At 40.1% G+C, this 19,060-nt stretch overlaps 1 long non-coding RNA gene across 2 annotated transcripts; it reads left to right on the forward strand.

Annotated features, from left to right (window-relative positions):
• The first annotated feature begins 188 nt into the window (after nt 1-188).
• On the forward strand, nt 189-16,996 carry LOC124799261. 2 transcript variants are annotated; one of them, XR_007016998.1, is made up of 3 exons: nt 189-224; nt 16,439-16,521; nt 16,673-16,996. It is a non-coding gene; the product is annotated as an uncharacterized LOC124799261 (long non-coding RNA). The 2 variants fall into 2 exon arrangements; XR_007016997.1 differs by lacking the exon at nt 189-224 and adding an exon at nt 930-974.
• Nucleotides 16,997-19,060: the final 2,064 nt, after the last annotated feature.

Here is a 19,060-nt window from a genome sequence, read left to right on the forward strand (position 1 = left end):
ACGAGTCGAATTTTCCAATACATGACATAATTAGGTTAATTTAACAACATACTTAAGTTAATATAACAACTTTATTTTTTTGTGTTTTTTTGTTTTTCTTTATTTTTTTTCTTAATTTATATCTAAAAATTCCTCTATGGAGTAGAAGGAGTTGTCATTCAGAAATTCTTTTAATTTCTTCTTAAATACTTGTTGGTTATCTGTCAGACTTTTGATACTATTTGGTAAGTGACCAAAGACTTTAGTGCCAGTATAATTCACCCCTTTCTGTGCCAAAGTTAGATTTAATCTTGAATAGTGAAGATCGTCCTTTCTCCTAGTATTGTAGTTATGCACACTGCTATTACTTTTGAATTGGGTTTGGTTGTTAATAACAAATTTCATAAGAGAGTATATATACTGAGAAGCTACTGTGAATATCCCTAGATCCTTAAATAATTGTCTGCAGGATGATCTTGGGTGGACTCCAGCTATTATTCTGATTACACGCTTTTGTGCAATAAATACTTTATTCCTCAGTGATGAATTACCCCAAAATATGATGCCATATGAAAGCAACGAGTGAAAATAGGCGTAGTAAGCTAATTTACTAAGATGTTTATCACCAAAATTTGCAATGACCCTTATTGCATAAGTAGCTGAACTCAAACGTTTCAGCAGATCATCAATGTGTTTCTTCCAATTTAATCTCTCATCAATGGACATACCTAAAAATTTGGAATATTCTACCTTAGCTATATGCTTCTGATTAAGGTCTATATTTATTAATGGCGTCATACCATTCACTGTACGGAAATGTATGTACTGTGTCTTATCAAAATTCAGTGAGAGTCCGTTTACAAGGAACCACTTAGTAATTTTCTGAAAGACAGTATTAACAATTTCATCAGTTAATTCTTGTTTCTCAGGTGTGATTACTATACTTGTATCATCAGCGAAGAGAACTAACTTTGCCTCTTCATGAATATAGAATGGTAAGTCATTAATATATAATAAGAACAACAAAGGACCCAAGACTGACCCTTGTGGAACCCCATTCTTGATAGTTCCCCAGTTTGAGGAATGTGCTGATCTTTGCATGTTACGAGAACTACTTATTTCAACTTTCTGCACTCTTCCAATTAGGTACGAATTAAACCATTTGTGCACTGTCCCACTCATGCCACAATACTTGAGCTTGTCTAGCAGAATTTCATGATTTACACAATCAAAAGCCTTTGAGAGATCACAAAAAATCCCAATGAGTGGTGTCCGGTTATTCAGATCATTCAAAATTTGACTGGTGAAAGCATATATGGCATTTTCTGTTGAAAAACCTTTCTGGAAACCAAACTGACATTTTGTTAGTACTTCATTTTTACAGATATGTGAAGCTACTCTTGAGTACATTACTTTCTCAAAAATTTTGGATAAAGCTGTTAGAAGGGAGATTGGACGGTAATTGTTGACATCAGATCTATCCCCCTTTTTATGCAAAGGTAAAACAATAGCATATTTCAGTCTATCAGGGAAAATGCCCTGTTCCAGAGAGCTATTACACAGGTGGCTGAGAATCTTACTTATCTGTTGAGAACAAGCTTTTAGTATTTTGCTGGAAATGCCATCAATTCCATGTGAGTTTTTGCTTTTAAGCAAGTTTATTATTTTCCTAATTTCAGAGGGAGAAGTGGGTGAGATTTCAATTGTATCAAATTGCATAGGTATGGCCTCTTCCATTAACAGCCTAGCATCATCTAATGAACACCTGGATCCTACTATATCCACAACATTTAGAAAATGATTATTAAAAATATTTTCAACTTCTGACTTTTTGTTCGTAAAGTTTTCATTCAATTTGATGGTAATACTGTCTTCCTCTGCTCTTGGTTGACCTGTTTCTCTTTTAATAATATTCCAAATTGTTTTAATTTTATTATCAGAGTTGCTGATTTCAGACATGATACACATACTCCTGGATTTTTTAATAACTTTTCTTAATATAACACAGTAGTTTTTATAATTTTTGATAGTTTCTGGGTCACTACTCTTTCTTGCTGTCAGATACATTTCCCTTTTCCGGTTACAAGATATTTTTATACCCTTAGTAAGCCATGGTTTGTTACAAGGTTTCTTACGAGTATATTTAACTATTTTCTTGGGGAAGCAGTTTTCAAATGCATTTACAAAAATGTCATGAAATAAATTATATTTTAAATTGGCATCAGGCTCACGGTACACCTCATCCCAGTCTAACTGCTGTAGGCTTTCCCTGAAATTTGCAATTGTTAAATCGTTGACTGAACGTACTACTTTGGAGGACTGTTTAGTATTGCTGAATGGAGCTATGTCATATATCGTAACTAGCTGTGCACCATGATCAGCAAGACCATTCTCAACAGGCTGAGCATTTATCTGGTTAAACTTATCTTGGTCTATAAAGAAGTTATCTATCAGTGAGCTGCTATCCTTTACCACCCGAATAGGAAAATCAATAATGGGTGTCAAATTGAAAGAACCGAGTAATACTTCAAGGTCATTTTTCCTATTACCTTCTTTCAGAGAATCTACATTGAAGTCCCCACAAATAATAATTTGCTTCCCCCTGTCTGACAGATAGCACAACAAGGAATCCAAATTTTTCAGAAATAGATGAAAATTTCCTGATGGGGACCTATATACAGTTGCAATTATAAATGTGCCTTTATTTAATTTAAGCTCACAGGCACATGCTTCTATATGTTTCTCTACACAAAACTTTTTTGCACAATGATAACTTTTGACATATATGGCAACTCCTCCTTTCTCCATATTTTCTCTCATTACATGTGCAGGAGCTTATAACCACTTACATTTACCTTATCCATATCAGTAACAATGTGATGCTCAGACAGGCATAGTATATCTATTTCATTCTCAGCTTCTAAATCTTCTAAACAAACCAGAAGCTCATCTACTTTATTCTTTAAACTCCCAATATTTTGATGAAATATACTTACATTATTTTTAATTATACTTTTATGAGAACCTTTCCTTATTCTAACATTTGCAGTACTCTCCTGCCTGAGTTTCTCATTGTGCTTAGGCCTAGTTCCTATACCAGTGGTCACATGGTGTTCAGAGAGGCAGATTATGTCAATTGGGTTGGGTGACTTTAATTCATCAATGCAATTACCTAGGACTGAGATACAACTTGGTGGAGATAAAATTTCTGGTGATTGGTGAAAATTTATAATTGATAGCTGTGATTGGTGATCCAATGTGCTAGAATTGTGCTGTTTTATTTCTTTTCTAAACTGAAGATTTGTTTCAATCCTGACCTCTCGTAGAACTTGACATCTTTCTGTCTTACCTATCCTAAAAAAGGTGCTGCTCCAACACCTGTAACCACTGGTATTTTACCACTCATGGCAGTGCCTCCCCCCCTTAAATTTCCTGCTATTACCCCAGCCAGTTTCCCCTTCCCTTTCCTGTTGAGATGTAGGCCGTGCCTGGTATAGTCCCACCTACTGAGATAATCAGCAGGAACCACACCAATTGAAAAGGGCTGCTTCAAACTGACTGCCCAGGTCAGTTGTAAAACCATCAGGTACACCAAAGCAGGCAGTCCCTAGTTTGACAGAAGTCTGTATGATGGTGTACATTGTGATATCATGGAAGAGGACTACCTACATCGCGCAAGTCATTCTATCAATGGCAGAGAGAGTGTAATGAAATTTTTTGGACTCAGGCAGTGATCTGATGATGTCAATGTGGACATCTTCGGAACGTGATGTCGGTATTGGAAAGTTGTATATTACAGGCCAAGCGTGATGCCTAGTTTCGCTTTGTTGGCAGGATAAACAGCCCAGTGGCCTTACAAAATGGTCTGTAATCAGCTGTGTAATTGCCTTGGCACCAGGGTGATTGAGGTTGTGAAGTCTGTCAACTACTTCTCATTACATTTTGACGGCGATCAGTGGTTGTGGTTTCCCAGAAAGACATCACAGAGTAATGTGGTGGTTGTTGAAGGCAAAATGTGTTGTCCAGTCTGGAGGCTTGCATTTCCATCAGTTAATAACTGAGTGATAATGGGATCATTTGTTTATTCTTTTGTCATGCATTTGTAGGAAGACATGAGAAATAATTGGTAATGATATTATAGGCTCTGTGCACGTATTGGATGTCAGTAATGTATTGGTCACTAAGATCCAAGTGACAGAAATGTTGGGGGCTGGCATCTGTGGGTGGATTGCAAATGGCATTGACCAATGGCTTATGAACTGTGTGTATTGTTATGTGATGACCTTCAATGTCTTCATTTCAGTAATGCACAGCGGAATAAACTGCAAGCAGCTCGCCGTCAAATGTTGATCATTTTAACTGTGAGGCCAAGAGTTTCTTGGGGAAAATCAAAGTGGTTGTGGTACTCCATTAACAGTCTGTTGTAGAACTGCTCCAAATGCTGTGTCACTATCGTCCATTGTAAGTGTCAATTTGTACATCCATTTGTGGTTGTGCCAATGTAACAGCTTGAACAAGGCAATTTTTAGTGTGGCAAAACACTTCCATCATTTCTGGGGTCAAAGGTAATTTCATTTTCCTGTGTTTCTCATTGCATTTCAAAAGCATTTGTTAGCAGGATCTGCAATTCAGCTGCCTGTCAGAGTGTTAGCGCTAAAAGTTGAGAATTCTGAGGAATTTCTGAAGGTTGTGGTTCGTTTCCAGGTGAGGAAGGTCTTGCAACAGTGAAGTACATCCAATTGCTGGTTAGATGCTGATAGTGTTAAGAGTGTGCCTGAGGAAAGTGACTTCCATCTGCTGAAGTGGTGATTTTGCCTCCTTAATCACCACTCCACCCTGCTTCGGTGTGACTAGAACTAGATGCTGTGAGTGCTCATCAGTGAAACACAAGAAGATGGGTATGTGTAGCTGAAGGGGAAGCAGAATAATAGACTGTCAGTGAACTGAGGCCAAGTCTGTGTGCATTTTTAAGCCTGTGTGGCATAAAGTGATACTCAAACACACCAATAATAATAGCAGTCTTTTGGATGTCATCGGTATTCATCACAGTAAAAACTGTAGCACCTGCAAGGGCATGTGTAAGGACCTGTAAGTTTCAAATGGGGTAGATGTCATACGCTGTTCAAGAATTGAGGACCCTGCAATCACCACACAATCTGATAGAGCCATCTTTCTTGGGAACGAGCTTGATTCTGGAGGTCCATTAACTATCTGAAGGGTGAAGAGTTACTGCTTGAAGGGATCTGTTAACTGCAGCTTTGGCAAGATGTAGATCTGCTGGGGCTAACTGTCATTGTCCATGTCTTAGTGGGTCCTGTTTGTGGTTACTGTGCATTGCATGGTACTGCCATGAACAGCACAAGTGCATGTGCCTATGTGTGAGATGGAGAGGCCATGAGCACTGTTAACAGATGCTGCACACTGCGGTTTACTGACCTTCAGTGGCTTTCGGGAGCTAGTGATTTTCTGTGTTGGTATGGTGTGTGCTGGAGGTTGGTGTGCCCACACACGAGAGGTGGCGCCATGTCCAGCTGCTTGTTATCTGCCATGTGGTGCTGCTTGTGTACAGCTGCTAGGGCTGTGGCGATGGCAATGATATGACACCAAAGATTGTCATTTTCTGTCTGGACTGGTTGTGTCTGTGTGTTTGCAAGCAGTGTATCACTGATGTGTATGGAGAACACAATCTGAAAGTTTGATGCATTTGTGGAGAATGTTACGATTGGGAGGGGGGAGGGGGTGGGGGGGGGGGGGAGGGGAGTGGGATGTGCGCCGGCTGTGGAGGCATGGAAGAGGTGGTGATAGATTGCAGAGTGGTGAATAAGCATGGACTGGAAGTCCATTCCGTTGACTAGTTCTACCATGTTGGTAACCAGGAAGGTCCATGGACACTGGAGTTTGTCAGGCATGTGCATGGGGCAGGGATTATACCGCATACACTAATGTTGAATGGCCGGCCGGAGTGGCCGTGCCGTTCTAGGCGCTACAGTCTGGAACCGCGAGACCGCTATGGTCGCAGGTTCGAATCCTGCCTTGGGCATGGATGTGTGTGTTGTCCTTAGGTTAGTTAGGTTTAAGTAGTTCTAAGTTCTAGGGGACTGATGACCTCAGAAGTTGAGTCCCATAGTGCTCAGAGCCACTAATGTTGAATGTGTTGGCAGCCTGGCTTGAAAGTCGGAGCGGAGAAACTTGGAAGCCAACTAATGTCAGTTAGTGATATTGGTTTCATGCTTTGTCTGGGATGAGCAACAGCTGAGGTGGGAGTGTTTGTGTGTTAGATATTCTGGTAGGTTGGAGGTGACTTGGTGAAGTGTCGTGGGCTGGAGCACCTATTGCGAACCATTCATAAAGTCAGGGGACCCACAAGGGTCCCAATATTGTGTACAGTGACACCGAATTGTGCATAATGCCAGAAAGGAGCATGACGTGGAGAAGGTGCGGGTTGCGCGATGCTGTTGTCATGTGTAGCATCGAGCACTGGTGAGTGTTGTCACTACGCAGTAAGTTCGATCGAGCCCAAGGACAAATTTGTGCATATTTGCAGTTAACGCAGGGTCACCAATGTGGTAAGTGGGATAATACAGCATTAGTGAGCCACCAATAAAGATGACACACTTGCATCATGAGAATACTCAAACTGGGCACTAGAGCAGCGCATCTAGTCAATTGCACTGTCCAGTTTGCATTGAAGTCATATTGCACTGTCCCAAAGAGCTTCCACAATGCTTGTACCAATGATGTTCAGTCATTCTAGGATGAATGTCCCCTCAGCTGTGATATCAGAAAACATAAGCTGACTGTTACTTAAGAATCGAGGTGATATCTTAACAATTCAGTTGGTTTCCCAGTGGTAATCAGATTGACTACTGTTAGTGTAAAGCTTCTAAATGTAACAAGGTACATGCCATGGAAGCAGAATATGAAACCCAAAAGTGCAGAGTTCAAATGTTTTATAATGTTTAATCAGCAGTTTTTTATCAGTTGAATAAGTTAAAACAAGAAAAATGAAAATAATTTCAAAATTTAGGCATCCATTATCACCATGATGGAAGCTGATGATATGCTTCACCCTCACAATACCAATGGATGGGGTGGAGGGAATGGAGAACCTTTTGTAAATATTGTAATCCAGCCATAAAGGAAACCCTGCGATCAGGCCTTGAAGACTGTGCGACAGTTGACCAACCTCTGTGTCACCCTCAGCATTCATCGTCAGATGCAGTATGGAGGGACAAGGAGGCCAGCATGCAGCACTCCCAGCCATTGTCAATGTTTCAACCATGGATCCGCTACCTCTTAAACAGGTAGCTCCTCAATGGTCATCACAAGACCGAGTGCATTTCGGTCCAGCCCTCCCACCAAGGAAAAATCCCTGGCAGTACCGGGAATCAAACCCTGGTCCCCTACATTAGTGTTTGTTGCATTGACTACTCAGCTATGAAGGTGGACAATCTAGTCATGAAGCCCTAATTTATATTTTAAAATTTTGAAAAAAATATCTATGGTGTGTATATGCAGACTGAAGTGACAAACAAAAATTTCTACATAGGCCAGCCATGCAGGTGTGCGAAGCACCTGTGCCAGGCTGGCATAGCGATTAGTGCTTCTGCCTAGTGAGCAGGAGACATGAGCTCAAATTCCAGCCTTGGTACAAATTTTTGTTTATCACTTTGTTTGCACATGCACTTCATAGAAGTCTGAGACTTGAAAAGCTCTCTGGAACGATTTAGTTTCATTTGAAAGTACATATTGTTGTAATCATCTTATATTAGATTGCTTAATTGTTTTAATTTTCAGTTAAACTTAATCCAAAAATTAAAGCTTAATTTATACCTAATAGACACAAGTTTTCAGAATGAATGTCATATTCAATATTTTCATTTTCTGGACCCTACTTAAAGTATGTTTTTGGTTAATAAAAGTCAACAACAATTAACAAAATTTGCATTTTTAATTATTCTTTAGTGATGGTCATAGAGTATCCCTCTCCCTCCTCCCCCCTGCTCATAGTACACATTATTGGAAATGTGTTGGTGTTGCTAAGAAATTATTAAAAAATATTTCCGTGCTCTGGACCTTTCTTGCACAACAGCAAATCTCTAAAAAGTAAATTGTGAAAAAAAGTGAAAACAATTAACAAAATTTGCATTTTTTTCTAATTTTTTGTGAGGCAAATAAAGTACTTCCTCACTGGCAATATACATAATGAAAAAGGCATTAGTATTTCAAGGGTTAAGGTATGTTCAATTGGGACATTTTTATGTGCGGTACTTGATGTGTGTTTGCTGAGTCTTCTGCTGCCTGCTGTTTTTTGGAAATTTATGCTATGAATCTTATTTTAAATTTCTGTAGGCTGCCTTGGCTTTAGTCTGGGTTTTTCTTTGTGCTATTACATTTGAAAAATCATGAATAAAGCACATTCAACAACATATGTTTTGTTTTTTGTATCAGTGTATTCCTTCAGTGTTAACTGTTAATAAACTAAAATAAAGTATGTTAACTTGTTCTCCAGTACATATTAAGGCCTTTTCACAATAGCACTCAATAAAGAATACTTTAACATTAGATCAGACTGTGTACTTAATGTAACAGTTGTTTGCCCAGTACACTATTAATGTATGTGAATGTGTAAGGAGGGAATGACTATAAACATATAGGTATTTCTTACTGCTCTTTAAGCATGTGACCAATTATTGGCTACCAGTATCCATAGCTGCAGCAACTTTTAAGAATACTGAATCTACCAATACCATTAATCAACAATTTGTTAAAGTACAGTCTGCATAAAACACATGCCATAACAATAATTACTACTATTCATATGACATCATATTCATTGGCTTTTCCAGCTTGCAGCCATACTAACACCTTTCAATCTAACCTAGACCTCAGGCTATGCTGCATATCAGTACGTCACCTTAATTAAGAGTTAATATTCACATTTGTTGTATCTGGCAACTCACAATGTGGCTGCACTGCATGTGAGTCTTGTTACCACAATCTACACTCCTGGAAATGGAAAAAAGAACACATTGATACCGGTGTGTCAGACCCACCATTCTTGCTCCGGACACTGCGAGAGGGCTGTACAAGCAATGATCACACGCACGGCACAGCGGACACACCAGGAACCGCGGTGTTGGCCGTCGAATGGCGCTAGCTGCGCAGCATTTGTGCACCGCCGCCATCAGTGTCAGCCAGTTTGCCGTGGCATACGGAGCTCCATCGCAGTCTTTAACACTGGTAGCATGCCGCGACAGCGTGGACGTGAACCGTATGTGCAGTTGACGGACTTTGAGCGAGGGTGTATAGTGGGCATGCGGGAGGCCGGGTGGACGTACCGCCGAATTGCTCAACACGTGGGGCGTGAGGTCTCCACAGTACATCGATGTTGTCGCCAGTGGTCGGCGGAAGGTGCACGTGCCCGTCGACCTGGGACCGGACCGCAGCGACGCACGGATGCACGCCAAGACCGTAGGATCCTACGCAGTGCCGTAGGGGACCGCACCGCCACTTCCCAGCAAATTAGGGACACTGTTGCTCCTGGGGTATCGGCGAGGACCATTCGCAACCGTCTACATGAAGCTGGGCTACGGTCCCGCACACCGTTAGGCCGTCTTCCGCTCACGCCCCAACATCGTGCAGCCCGCCTCCAGTGGTGTCGCGACAGGCGTGAATGGAGGGACGAATGGAGACGTGTCGTCTTCAGCGATGAGAGTCGCTTCTGCCTTGGTGCCAATGATGGTCGTATGCGTGTTTGGCGCTGTGCAGGTGAGCGCCACAATCAGGACTGCATACGACCGAGGCACACAGGGGCAACACCCGGCATCATGGTGTGGGGAGCGATCTCCTACACTGGCCGTACACCACTGGTGATCGTCGAGGGGACACTGAATAGTGCACGGTACATCCAAACCGTCATCGAACCCATCGTTCTACCATTCCTAGACCGGCAAGGGAACTTGCTGTTCCAACAGGACAATGCACGTCCGCATGTATCCTGTGCCACCCAACGTGCTCTAGAAGGTGTAAGCCAACTACCCTGGCCAGCAAGATCTCCGGATCTGTCCCCCATTGAGCATGTTTGGGACTGGATGAAGCGTCGTCTCACGCGGTCTGCACGTCCAGCACGAACGCTGGTCCAACTGAGGCGCCAGGTGGAAATGGCATGGCAAGCTGTTCCACAGGACTACATCCAGCATCTCTACGATCGTCTCCATGGGAGAATAGCAGCCTGCATTGCTGCGAAAGGTGGATATACACTGTACTAGTGCCGACATTGTGCATGCTCTGTTGCCTGTGTCTATGTGCCTGTGGTTCTGTCAGTGTGATCATGTGATGTATCTGACCCCAGGAATGTGTCAATAAAGTTTCCCCTTCCTGGGACAATGAATTCACGGTGTTCTTATTTCAATTTCCAGGAGTGTACATTACAAAAATTAAATATTTTCATTGTTTTATTTTGCCTATTTTTGCACATGTAAGACATGACACATGACAGTGTCATTACCATACGTGTCCGATCTGACATCTGATATCATTATGCTCAACTGACCCCAAGCTTCTGTATTCATTTTCCCAGTGTGGAGGAATATATGTGTAACTTAAGAGGAACTGTATCTGCTATACAGTACACTGTCATACGCTACAGAGTAGACCAAGGATTCTGACACCAAATTTGAAGTACAAGACTTGCAAAGACTTTTAAAAATGTTAATTAATTAAAGAAACATGAATACTTTTGCCTACCATGCTCTTCAATATTTAGCAAAACATTTTTGATTTTGTAACACTTTCATGTATTTTAGTTTATACTAAGTACATTTTTCTATATAGCACATTTTCTTGATAAACTGATGTTTCCAGCTTCTTGGCAATGGATGGTGATTTGTTCCAGGTGATAGCCTTAAGTTTCCAGCTTGGTCATTCAACTGTTCATTTCATAATGAAAGTAGTCTACTATGCTATAACTGACACTGAGTTACACAAAGTGATTCTAACTTCACTCGAAACAGACTGTCTATATACATGACACAAGAGTTCTGGGACCTTTGGAACTTCCCCAATTGTCTGGATGCTTAAGTGAAATACACATGCAAAATTGTTCCCCCTCCACCACCACTCCCCAACCACCAATCAGTGGATCCCAATTCTACAATTACAATCAGACATTTTCAATAGCTCTTCTTGCACTTATTGGCACAAACAAGAAGTTCTTAGCTGTGGTCATAGGCTCATATGGCAAAAATAGTGATGGGGGCATATATAGTCGTTCAGAGTTGGTGAACTACTGGTAACAAGAGAAAAGCTACTTTTTGGTTTTCATTTCATAGTGCCCTGTTGGTGATGATTCTACTAAAGGAGTTCAAATAGTGATAGAGAAGAAGAGGCCTTTCTGCCTACTCTTGCAAGGAGACTCTCAAAAAATTCTGCTGTCATGTCTGCAAAAGGGTTAGTTTGCTTACGTGAATTCACAGGATGCAGGTCTTCGATATTGTCTATTCATCTGGCTATGACCACATGTTAATATGGTTGCATCTGGGGTATAGTAAGCAGAACTGTTTAAAGGCTAGTGGTATAGTGTGGAGGGAAAGAAGTGCCGTGTCAAGCTGTGGGGAAAAAAACCTCTGTGACAGTCTAGATGGGTGGTAGGGCCTCAGCAGATTGTTCTGCCAGCAGTGACAGTTCATGTTAGGATGCTATGATTGTTAGTAGTGGAGAAGTTGCCATTGTTGCTGAGCACCAGTTAGGTCTTATGGGCCAATCACAGCAGTCTTGGTTCTATAACATACAATGACATTATAAAGGAGACAACTTGATTATAAAATCAGCCTCTTGGTTTAAATTACCATGTAAAGTTTGTTGGTGATTTACATGCTGTCAGTTTTCTTGTGATAGTCCGATTCTGGTTTTTATATATGTTGCTGGCAGAGCCAGACTGTATTGCTGAGAGGTAGGGGCTCACCATCATCATCCTTGTATTGTTTTGTTCTTAAGCTTGAGTGGGCTGGAGCTGCATGTACAATTAGAGGCCTAATAAGAGTTATGTACATGGGCCGAGCTAACCTCTTATTTAGAGAACTTTGTCTGTTACACTTGGACATGATGGTTTGCACCTTGCAATACACCTTGTAATTTACCACTCCCCCGCCCCCTTTCACAAAGTAGTTTGCATTTTAGCCAGGCACCAAGGTACCTGTCATTCCCATGGAAATGTACCAGGGTTGTGTGTTTATCTATCTATCTGCTTCCCTAGGACCATGTGAGCCACAATTACTTGTTCATGAAGTGAACTGGTACATAAATTACAAAATACTGATAAAAATGTATGAGCAATAGAATTAATAAAACACAAACAAAATTAAGGGAAGTATGTGAATAAATAACACACTACAGAGAAAAGTTCTCAACTTTCGTGAGGAATTCCTATACAGAATAAAATATCCTCAACTTGGATTTGAGTTGTGGTTGCCACCTAGCCTCACTTTCTAGGGACTGCCCCTCCTTTTCTATAACCATCCCATGTGCCTGCACGACTATGATCAGAACCATCAAGTCCTCCTTTTCTAGTTTAGTCAAACAATGGAAAATCCTGGATGGAATGTAACAATATCATAAGAAGGAAAGTTGCTACTCACCATATGCCAGAGATGTTGAGATGCAGATAGGCACAACCAAAAGAATTTCATACATAAAGCTTTCGGCCAATGGCCTTTGTCAACAATAGACACACATACATACACACACTCACGCAAATGCAACTTACATGCATAACTGCAGTCTCAGGCAACTGGACCCACTTTACGAGCAGCAGCACCAGTGCGTGATGGAAGTGGTGACTGGGTGGGGGAAAGGAGGAGGCTGGGGTGGGTAGGGGGCAGACAGTGAAGTGCTGCAGGTTGGGCGGTGGGCAGGGAAGTGGTGGAAAGGGGGGGGGGGAAGTAGCAGAAAAGGAGAGAAATAGAGAAAAATAAATAAAAAATAATAAAATAAAATAAAAAAAAAGACTGGGTGTGGTGGTGGAATGACGGTTGAACGATCCATATGGCACAGGCTGTGAAGCAGTCATTGAAATGAAAGACATCGTTTGGCAGCATGTTCAGCAACAGGATGGTCCACTTGTTTCTTGGCCACAGTTTGTCGGTGACCATTCATGCGGACAGACAGCTTGTTGCTTGTCATGCCTACATAGAATGCAGCACTGCTTGTAGGTCACATGACTGGTTTCACAGGTAGTCCTCCCTTTGGGGATTGGGAGCAGGGATTGCGTAAGGATGGATGAGTACTTTGTGTAGTTTGGTGGATGGCAGAATACCACTGTGGGAGGGCTGGGAAGGATAATGGGCAGGACTTTTCTCATTTAAGGGCACGATGAGAAGTAATCGAAACCATGGCAGAGAATGTAATTCAGTTGCTATACCTCCACTTTCTACAGCTGCCACTGTGGCGTCAGGGTCTACTTAGCGTTAACACAACTCGGAGGTGATGGTTGTCCCAGTCGGTATGACGTGGAATGGAATCCGTTAATCATGATAACGCCACCCTGTAACTAGTAGAAAAACACAAAATCCTCATGTGGCTTGGTTATACTTCAGATACCATCTTTCGTGATTAATGTCAATATTTTGATAGAGCAGCGCATCAGAATGAGTATCCGCTCTTGCTTCTCCACTGATAAAAACGACATTGCACCCCTTGATGATGCGACAACTCACTTGACCCGAAATTGTGACCAACAGTTGTCTTTTGTTGTTAGAATGCGACAGACTTTTTGATTTGCATGATCTGGCTAACTTTAGTTCTTCTCTTATTATGCCCGGTTAGATAATGGATGTTGAATATAAATAATATAAAGGCTTGAATCTTCAATCCACCACCCAAGTCATGGCCACATTATGGAATTACAAGGGTGTTAAAATGATAAATTGTTATTCCGTCATCAAGACGTCGCATGTTCAATAACTAAACAATGTAATTCCAGAGATAACATGTGTTGTTGTTGTGGTCTTCAGTCCTGAGACTGGTTTGATGCAGCTCTCCATGCTACTCTATCCTGTGCAAGCTTTTTCATCTCCCAGTACCTACTGCAACCTACATCCTTCTGAATCTGCTTAGTGTATTCATCTCTTGGTCTCCCTCTACGATTTTTACCCTCCACGCTGCCCTCCAATACTAAATTGGTGATCCCTTGATGCCTCAGAACATGTCCTACCAACCGATCCCTTCTTCTGGTCAAGTTGTGCCACAAACTTCTCTTCTCCCCAATCCTATTCAATACTTCCTCATTAGTTATGTGATCTACCCATCTAATCTTCAGCATTCTTCTGTAGCACCACATTTCGAAAGCTTCTATTCTCTTCTTGTCCAAACTATTTATCGTCCATGTTTCACTTCCATACATGGCTACACTCCATACGAATACTTTCAGAAATGACTTCCTGACACTTAAATCAATACTGGATGTTAACAAATTTCTCTTCTTCAGAAAAGCTTTCCTTGCCATTGCCAGCCTACATTTTATATCCTCTCTACTTCGACCATCATCAGTTATTTTGCTCCCCAAATAGCAAAACTCCTTTACTACTTTAAGTGCCTCGTTTCCTAACCTAATTCCCTCAGCATCACCCGACTTAATTAGACTACATTCCATTATCCTTGTTTTGCGTTTGTTGATGTTCATCTTATATCCTCCTTTCAAGACACTGTCCATTCCATTCAACTGCTCTTCCAAGTCCTTTGCTGTCTCTGACAGAATTACAATGTCATCGGCAAACCTCAAAGTTTTTATTTCTTCTCCATGAATTTTAATACCTACTCCGAATTTTTCTTTTGTTTCCTTTACTGCTTGCTCAATATACAGATTGAACAACATCGGGGAGAGGCTACAACCCTGTCTTACTCCCTTCCCAACCACTGCTTCCCTTTCATGTCCCTCGACTCTTATAACTGCCATCTGGTTTCTGTACAAATTGTAAATAGCCTTTCGCTCCCTGTATTTTACCCCTGCCACCTTTAGAATTTGAAAGAGAGTATTCCAGTCAACATTGTCAAAAGCTTTCTCTAAGTCTACAAATGCTAGAAACGTAGGTTTGCCTTTCCTTAATCTTTCTTCTAAGATAAGTCGTAAGGTCAGTATTGCCTCACGTGTTCCAGTGTTTCTACGGAATCCAAACTGATCTTCCCCAAGGTTGGCTTCTACTAGTTTTTCCATTCGTCTGTAAAGAATTCGTGTTAGTATTTTGCAGCCGTGGCTTATTAAACTGATAGTTCGGTAATTTTCACATCTGTCAACACCTGCTTTCTTTGGGATTGGAATTATTACATTCTTCTTGAAGTCTGAGGGTATTTCGCCTGTTTCATACATCTTGCTCACCAGATGGTAGACTTTTGTCAGGACTGGCTCTCCCACGGCCGTCAGTAGTTCCAATGGAATATTGTCTACTCCGGGGGCCTTGTTTCGACTCAGGTCTTTCAGTGCTTCATATAATTAAAAAATGTTCAGAATGCGTCGTAATCTTGGGACAAATCGATGACTGTTCACTGTTAAATAATCATGAATTCACTTTTCACTTCATAATATTCTAATAGTCGATTAATTTTCACTAATACACATGATAATGTCTATTCAATTATGTAGGTGACACAAAGAATTAAGTTTGAATTCAATTTTATTGTTCCTTGTAATTATTTGTCCCTACAGTGAGTGCGCACATTGATTTCTCACTCAGGGAATTGCTTCCATTTGCATCAGTAATCCTGTCGTTGACAACAACTTCTGACAACTTGGCACAATTTTACGTTATTCGTGTTGGCGTTTGTATGGCATCTACTCAAGACTAATAATTGGTTTTCTGTTGGCAATCTTTCTTTTTCAATGTCCTTGAATGTTCATGCTTGTTCAGTATCACAAAGGCTGAGTCCCATTACAAATCTCACAAAATTTAACTTTGTCGCAAATCTCCATATCCCGTTATTTTGCTAACAGTAAAGATGACTTTGCTTTAGTATGACTTCTGAATAATGCTTCAGTCTATATTGCAAAACTTTCAAACTTCTGATTAGCTTAAAACAATGTAGTAGTGCTTACTTGCATGCTACGATCGCAATAGTACTAGAGATCGACTAGATAGCAACTGAAGCTAACTTTTCCATTTCCGAGCTACATTGTAGTCACATTGAACTTCCTTTTTGATGTGGCTACAACTCTTTTCGATGGTAAATGTTATCTTTGGCCAATTTACCATCTGGGCTTTAACCTTCGTTACTAATTATTTTGTAATTCTTTCTTTGATGTTTTTGTTGTGTATCTTATCAGATTCTTTCATTCAGTCACTATTTCATGATAAATATTATTATTCACATGACATTCCTGCTGATCAGATTATCACAAGTGTAAAATTGTCAACAGTAGCTGCTGTCACTGTCAGGATGACTAACTTTCCTACTCCTTTTACAACAGGGTTTTCTGTAATTGGGGTGTTACACATCCCCCCCTGACGATGAAGTGGGTACGTGACTTCCTGTTTCAACGTACCTAATCAGGTAAGGTCTTTGTTTTTATTCTTGGCACACTGACATTCACACAGATACACATATACATACAAAATTTAAATCATTACAATGTTTTTTTGTACAATAATATGAATTTAAGATTCATGTCTTATGAATAATTAATTTTTCATTTTATTTTCAGCACATCACCACACTGATGCAGCACCTGCACCAGACCATGCAAGCTGCAAACATGGCCTGGTTTGAAGCCAGTTTCCTCTCCTCCATCAACTATGGCGAAGCTGCCACAGACTCAGATCGTATATGACAGCGAGTATGATCCGATTACTCTTGCTCGTCTGGTCCAGTGGCTGCCTTCCCGGTACACTGCACTAAAACCTCAGCACAGTCTGTCTTAAGAATGTCCGCATCACCATTGTTGTATATGCTGTAACAATTAAATCACTTCTCTTCTCAGTACATAACATGAGATTACACATTACTATCACAGTTCATCATGCTCATTCTGCACATTGTCTCTGCATTTAGTTAATAATATTTGTGGTAAGTATGACTAGTCTATCGCCACTTCACATGTGTACTATCAGTCTATGCACAAGTACAACATTCTACACATTGGCACCATTCTATGAGTTTTTCTTTACCAGTAATTTTTTCCTTTTTCTCAAGTCTTATTGGTTCATTTATTCAATTCTTTTCACCTGTAATCATTTCTCATTTTTTCCCTCCTCAAAATAAGCGATGTTGTTTAAAGAAATTTCCTTACTCCCGAATGATCGCGGTAAGATGTTTCATTGTGCTCACTTACTCTATTAAATTGATGCCTCATTGATCACACAACATGTAGAGGCATGTTAGCATATGAATATCAACATCAATCATTAACATAATAATATGCACATATTTATACTACTTAATAAACTTTCGATGAACAGAATGATGATTACGAACTTGTAGCTCATAATCTTTCTTGAAGACTTGACTAAATCAAACTTAATTGTTGCAAGAATTATTTATCTCTAATTCATTGTCTACTAATTCTATATAGAAAAATTCATAAACATCGTTATAATGTCTTCCTGTTTTATGACTTATCCTAGTTTGCATACTTAACTCTAAACTTTCAATCAACTAAAATATTTCTTTAACTCTGAATGTGGGTACACCCCCTTTATCTTCAGCAGGTATCCTCCTACATGTGGTATCTTAATAATTCTGTATGGTCCTTTATACAAATTACACCATTTTCGATTTAATTTCCTTATCTTCGAAGATTTGGGGTGATTTTTTTGATAAAACACTATCACCAACTTTATACTTTACTCCTCAACCTAGCTTTTTGTCAAATTGGCGATTTCTAAGATTTGCTTTATGTTGTAATTTTAAATATACCTTTTCTATAACTTCATTGCGATCTTTCAGTTCATTATGCAGACGTGGTAAATTACTAAGCCAATTATTATTTTCTTATTGAATAAGATCTCATTCAGTGAACACTCAGTTGGTGTATGAGGTAATTCATTGTACCTCTCTTCAAAATCTTCAACTAATTCGACCCCATCTATGGTGTTGATTAGGTACATAAGTTCTTATAAATCTATTCATTTCTCTAAAGACTCTTTCTATTGGGTTTCCTGACGGATTAAAGCAGGCAATGAATACATGAGGAATCCAACATGTATTCATTGTATCCTTCCACACTTTACTTTGGAAATATGATGCATTATCTGAAATGAGTATTTCAGGTTTCCCTACTTTCACTAAATAATCATCTGTAATCTTTCTCACCATGGGTATTACAATAGTTGTTCGCAAGGTGTATAGCTTCACATATTTCGTGAATACATCATACATGGCAAATATATATTTAAAATTTCCTTTAGCTATGGGAAATGGCCCACACGTATCACATGACATGATACCCAGTGGTTTCCTTGGTATTATGGGATGTAATACACCTTTGACACAATAATTGACTGGCGTCGCTCTTTGACAAATTCTGCATCTCTTGAGTATCTCCTGAGCTTTTTTTCAATAAACCTGGATAGAAACATAGCCGTTGCAATTTCATTACACATTTGTCAGCTCTGAAATGTCCCCATCTTACACGTGTGAACCATAATAAGGTCTCAATACACTGTGAGGGAATACTTATTTTCCACTCATCCTTCTCAGTTCCATGATAAAATAATAGACCTGTTTGCACTTGGTAATGATCATTAACTTTACTATGAGTTCCTTCTCTTAAGTCATTTCTAATTTCTTTCCATTTTTCATCTGATTTCTGCACTTGTCCTATTTTTGAACACATTTTGTTAACTTCTTTCCTATACGGAAGTTTTCCGAACATCATCACTTTAAAATCTGTTACCCGTTTTTCTTCCACCTCATCTACTTTTGTAGATGCTAACCTCGACAATGCATCAGTGACATTATCCCTTCCTTTAACATGCTTAACAGTTATGTCATATTCTTGTAGCAATAAGGCCCAATGTGTTAGTCGGCCATGTAGCATTCTACTTGTCATCAAAAATGTCACTGCTTCATGGTCACAATAGATCATGATTTG

This window comes from Schistocerca piceifrons, chromosome 5, assembly GCF_021461385.2.
Source record: "Schistocerca piceifrons isolate TAMUIC-IGC-003096 chromosome 5, iqSchPice1.1, whole genome shotgun sequence".
NCBI lineage: Eukaryota > Metazoa > Arthropoda > Insecta > Orthoptera > Acrididae > Schistocerca > Schistocerca piceifrons.